Source organism: Elephantulus edwardii, unplaced genomic scaffold, assembly GCF_000299155.1.
Source record: "Elephantulus edwardii isolate Elephantulus edwardi_28Jun2011 unplaced genomic scaffold, EleEdw1.0 scaffold00007, whole genome shotgun sequence".
Taxonomy (NCBI): domain Eukaryota; kingdom Metazoa; phylum Chordata; class Mammalia; order Macroscelidea; family Macroscelididae; genus Elephantulus; species Elephantulus edwardii.
In genome coordinates, this window is record NW_006399757.1 from 36784301 (window position 1) to 36790344 (window position 6044).

Here is a 6044-nt window from a genome sequence, read left to right on the forward strand (position 1 = left end):
TCAATACTCTTCTCAACACCACGATTCAAAGGCATAAATTCTCTATTAGTCTTATTTATTGTCCAACTTTCACACACATATAAAACAATTGAAAAATACCATACTTCTAAAATATTTGTTTAGTTGACTGTGTTTGGCAGTTATGCAATGATGTAGTCATCTTCTATGTGTGATCAGCAAATCAGGTCACAATGCTGAGCCAAAATAAGAAGTGGTTTCCTGGAATATGACTTGGCAACTTTTAAAAAAAATCTTTCAAAAGATCAAAGGAGAAAGAAATGATGTCAGAAGACCCAGGGATGAAATATATCTTTGGACTTGGAGTTCCTACACTGAGAATCTCCTAAACCTCAGGAGATGGGTGATGCAAAGACAGGCAGATCTCCAATGATGCCAGATCCACAGATGTTAAAAGGAGATCAAGCATTTCCCCGAGAGTTGACATAGTGAGAAAGCCTTGCTCTAGAACTGGCCTCTTGAATTCAGACTTTGGCTTCCTGTGACAGTCATAGTGCTATTATAGCAGCACAAGGGAACTGAACCTGTAATTAAGCAGTTAGCAGTTTGTACCACCAGGAGCTCCAAATAGTTAATAATGTCTGCAAAAGACTTCTTTGAAGCGTTAGTGAGAAAGTTCTCACCTGAGGACTAAGGTAGTCCTAATCCAAGCCATGGTATTTTCAGTTGCCTCATATGCTGAAGAAGAAACTCATGAGTTATGGTGTTAACAAAGAATACTGAATATACTACAGGCTGTAGTATATATGAAGAATGAACACATATATCCTGGAAGTACAGTCAGAATGCACTTTGTGCGTATTATCCAGGAGGCGCCTGCTGGTCCTTGGAGAAGGGCATATTTGGTAAAGTACAAGTTCCATGTAAAAGAGGAAGACACTCAAGAGGTCTTGATGGGGCAGCAATGGGCTCAAGAAGCAGTGTTTGTGGGATGGTGCACGGTTTTGTTCTGTTGCTTACAGAGTCTCTATAGTTGGACCCAACTCCACAGCAGCCATCATCATCGCTACCACCACTTATTTTCTTCAACTTTCTCTTCTCGTAATACTTGACCCTGGGATCTCCATTTCTGAACTCCCCTTCAGCCTCTGCCATCTTTCCCCTGTTACATAACAGTGCAGATTCATTGCCTTGCAGGCCATCAGAGACAAATGAAAAAATGAAGAGGGGAAAAGTGGCTGTTCCCCCAGGTCTGACTGGTTCCAGGATAGTTTCTGCACCTTGCCAATCCCCGGAGCTCCACGAGGGGGCGGGCTTCTCCCTCCTATGCTAAACTCAGAACCCAGTAATTTTCCCCACACGTGTCCCTGAAACCCAGTGTCCACAGGCTCTCAGTGTCCTGCTTTGACACCCCTGGGTTTTGGAGGTGCTCAACCTCAGGCCTGGTCAAGACTGCCTGACCCCTCTGGAAGGGGTCACTCCCAAGCTAGATTGACTGGGATGTCAGTCTTAAAGTAGCCACTGAGTCTCTGAGGTCAGCTGCCTCAGGTCTCCAGCGTTGTCCACATCCTGCCCACGATCTGTCCTATGTTGCTCCCACTATACATGGAAAATGGCTCTCTGGTGTATTTTGGGGAAAGGATATACCATTCAAAGGATATGGGCAAAGTAGTCAGTGTTCCCATCTTCAGAAGCCATCCCAGAAAGTCATTGTGGAAAGTTCTAGGGACTTTTAGGGAGGTTGTGGTGCTTGTCATCAAGCTATTAAAGGACTGTTCTGTTAACATGGGTTCAGAGTGGAAGAGGTTAATGCCATGTGAAGAAAACATTTTGGGGCAACCAGAGTCCTTCAGTGATATAACTGGCTGCCTTCCAAGAGAGTAATTTCACCATCAGCAAACATAAGACATGGAGGGAGAAATTGCATTAAATTGCATTAGAAACCTCCCTCTAAGATGAAATTACATTTGTGATTCTCTAAGCTAGGATTCTGTAACTCAGTTCCTCAGATATCTGCTTTACTTTGGAGTGTGGATCACCTCTGATCTCGGGAATAGAAGAATAGAACGTCTTACACCCTCTTCCAGGAGCATTTGTGACCATTTTTATAAACCTCAGAATAAGATGTGGGGGTAGGAGCCTCCAGTGCTTGAGAGGTGACCTCAGAGAAGCACCGGGTTTCCTGTGTGGGTACCCAGAGGCTTTTCTCCTGCTCTGTGACCCAGGTTCTTCCAGCTTCCGGGGTGAGTGCCCTCCAGGGAACTTCTAGCCTTCATTGTCATTTCCCTCACCCCCCCCCTTTCCCTCTTCTTCCAGACTTCCTGCAATACCACCCTTTGACACTGGACCTGATCTATCCTAACCGTCCTTTTCCTCCACCTGAAAATCTGCTCAGAGATGAGATTGTTTCTCATCATGCAAATCTTGCCAGGACACATTCACACATAGTAGGTGTTCTTTGGAAGAAAAAGGCTTCTCGAGGCCAATTGACATAATTTACCTTATGTCTCTCCGGCTTACACGGTGCCATGTTTTCCTTTGAAAAGTGAAACTTTCATCCTTGGAAAATCTCAGTGGCCGCAAGCTTACACGGCTGCGGTTTAACAGCATGTTACATTCCTGAAACCAACGCACCATGGGTATTTGGCCAAACAAGCCTGCCTTCGTTTGAAGTACAGTCAATTCTAGTTAGAACCCTGGGACAGGGGTGGAAACTTAGCCCTCGATTACGTGGTGGGTTTTCTGGGTGAGAGTTATCGTGTTGCAATATTCATAACCACGTGCCCTCAGACAGGGGCTGACCCATGTTGTAGCATTTCTTGTGCTCGCCAAGTCCCTCCCTAGTCCACGAAGAGGTTAGATCTCTGTTCACTCTTTGTGGATGATGGATGCATCAAGGTTTTTATCTGAAGTCACTGATGGGTTCACTTAACACAAATACATTCTGAGAAGAGGACAAGGTTCTTTGTACGTAACAGGTATTTGACAGAAGACACTGACTGATTCTTTAAACACTGCCACACTGTCCAGTAGAACAATGACTCACTTAATGATAGATGAGGGGATTCAGTTTTCTGAAATGGAAAGTTTGTTTAATGGCAATTAGTCACCAGCTTTTGTAGAACTAAGAAATCCTGGTGGCGTGAAGGTAACACATCAGGCTGCTAACCGAAAGACCGAGCATTCAAATCAATTAGCTGCTCTGAGGAGGAAAGATGGGCAGTCTCCTGTAACGATTTACAGCCGCAGAAACTCAGTTTTCTATGAGTTGAAATTGACTGAACTGGTAGTGGGTTTTAAAAGTGTTTGAATGGAGGTGGAAGGGAGAGTATGAACAGGTCATCCCGTTTACTAGTGAAAAAGCTGAGCTTCAGGGAGGGGAGAGCATGGGTTAAAGCTACAACAGAGAATAAGGACCAGGCATATTTATATATTACGTAACTCGCCAAAAGAACAAAAAAGTCTATCGTGGAGGAAGTGTACCCAGGGTGCCCCTGAGAGGCAAGGATGGTGAAACTTCATCTCACACACTTTGGACGTGTTGTCAGGAGGGACCAGTCCTTGGGCAAAGACATCGTACTGGGAAAGGTGGAGGGTCAGAGGAAGACTGATTGACACAGTGACTTTAACAAAGTGCCTGAACGCGTCAGAGCGTGTGAGGATGGCGCAGGTTAGGGCAAGATTCAGAGCTGTTCATAGGGTGGCTATGAATCATAGCTGATCGCACCTAACAACAGCATCAACAACAACAATATTTATCTATATGCAGATACATGTCTGTCTATACGCAGATAGATGTATATCTGTAGGTTGATACAGATCTGTAAGTATGCGTGTTTGTTTAGATGTCTGTATATTAGGGAACTGGAAGCAGGAGTGGCATCCACTTCCTAAACAGCATGCCTCTGGAAACTCTGGAAACTTTGATAAATGGCGACGAGGGGCTTTGGGCCTTTTGCTCACAGGGTCGCTGTGAGTCGTGCTCGACTTGACGACAATCAAACAACAACAAAAACAACACAACATGTTAGGGAAAGGGGACACATGAGCAGATTACTTGAGATGAATTTGCTGCTGGGTTCTTTCTCTTCATATGTCTCTGTAAGCCACCCCCCACCCCAGGTGGTAGGAAGTAGGTGCTACGGGAAGTGGGAGTTGTGTGATCACAGCTCCTTTGAAAGGATCTGACCTGGAGCATGCAGGTTGGCAGCCTTTGTGGTGGGGCTGGGGCTTCTCATTAGTAGAGATGGACCCTAGGATACTTTGGGCCTTTCAAGGTCTCCAGCGGCTATGTAGAGTCCTCTGCCCTCTTGTTAAAGCATTTTAATCTTGCTTCTGAAGAGCCAGAGTGGTGCAAATGTTAAACACGTGGCTGCTAACTGCAAGGTTGGTGGTTTGAAGCTCCCTGGTGGCTCTGCAGGAGAAAGAGCTAATGACTGGCTCCCATAAATATTACAGCCTAGAAAATCCCATGGAGCAGTTCCACTTTCTCATATTGGGTCCCTCAAACAACAACAACAATAGCAACACCACACACTAAGACCTCATTAAAGAGGTTTTGACTCCTAGCAGCCTTCCATTGGGTTTCTGAGGCTGCAGATAATAACTGGAGAAAACTATCTTCCTTCTGCAAAGTCATTGGTGGATTCAAATAACTGAGATGAAGAGCAGCCTGTGGGTTGGCAGCTCAGCTGCACAGGGGCTGTGCCACCCTCATGGGGTTACTGTGAGTCAAAATCAAGTTGATGCCACCTAAAAGCAACAATAACACTCCTTTCAATTAGTTCTGAAATACAAAGGAATTCTATACCTTTCTTGCACAATGTTATAGTTAAAAGGAAAAAATGAAATCCTTGGGAATGCCAATTAGAAGTTACCTTGGCCGTGTACCATCTTCAAACATCTTCCTACACCTATCGTATGCCAACTCATGCGGGAAACATATCATTTCAGGTTTATGAGATCCCGTTAGGGAGAAGAGTCTATGTTTTCTTTTCAAAGCAGTAGAAAAAGTAAGAAAACTCCTCTTGGTGATACAAGGGAGGAGTCTAGGTGGTGCAGTGGCTAAAACTCCAGCCTGCCAACCTAACGATCGGTGGTTTGAAGCCTCCGGCTGCTCCATGGGAGGAAGCTGTGCCAGGCCGCTTCCTGAAGGTCTGCAGCTGTGTGAACCTTAAAGGGCTGAGCTATTATACGCTGTCTCGTGGGATGGCTCTGAGTTGAAACTGACTTGCTCTTCAGTTTGGTTCGGTTTGGCCCTGATTATGAACTGAAAGTTTGGAGGTTCAAGATCACTCAGAGGAGTCTTAGAAAAAGGTACGAGGGACCCAGTTTTTATTTTTTAAATTATATTTTATCTTATTATTATGTCTTGTGTGTGTACCATCAAATCGCATCTGACTGGTACAGAAGGATATTGTCTCTCCTTCTCCAGCAGAGCATCTGGTGGATTTGAACCATGTCCCACTGGGAATGCAGTGCAGCTTCTTGCCTCTAGGCCACCAGAGCTCCCTTATGATAGAGACTCTTGAATGCGGTCTGATTAGCAAGTTCTATGATTTTCCGTTGATCAATCAGCCTCTTTATCTATTCATGTTACATTTCAGGCCTCTGAGTTACATCACCCTGATCTGGCTTGCCTGGGACTCAGAGCTTTCCTGAGATGTGGGATTTATGGAACTAGAACGGGGAGGGTCCTAGAGAAACCAGGGCCACAAACCCTAACCAACCACACTATCTGACAAATGAGGGGCATTGCATTGAGGCTGTAGATGTGGCTTGATCAGATCCTTCCAACTCCAGGTGTGATTCATAGACTGGAAGCACCTGCATCACACGCAGTCAGAAACGCAACATCCTAAGGGCTCTTGCCTAGACCTCAAGAGTCAGCCTGCATTTGAACAAGAATTCTAGATGAATCATTCACACATTAAAGTTCTGGAATTTCTAGATCAGAGCAAAAACTGGGCTTGGACTCTCAGAGGTTGCTGATTTGCTGTCTACATGGGTTAAATAGACCTAACAACAATGCATTTGTGCTGTACTGATCTGACTTTGACGTACACACCTTGTGCTTTTTCTCTGCC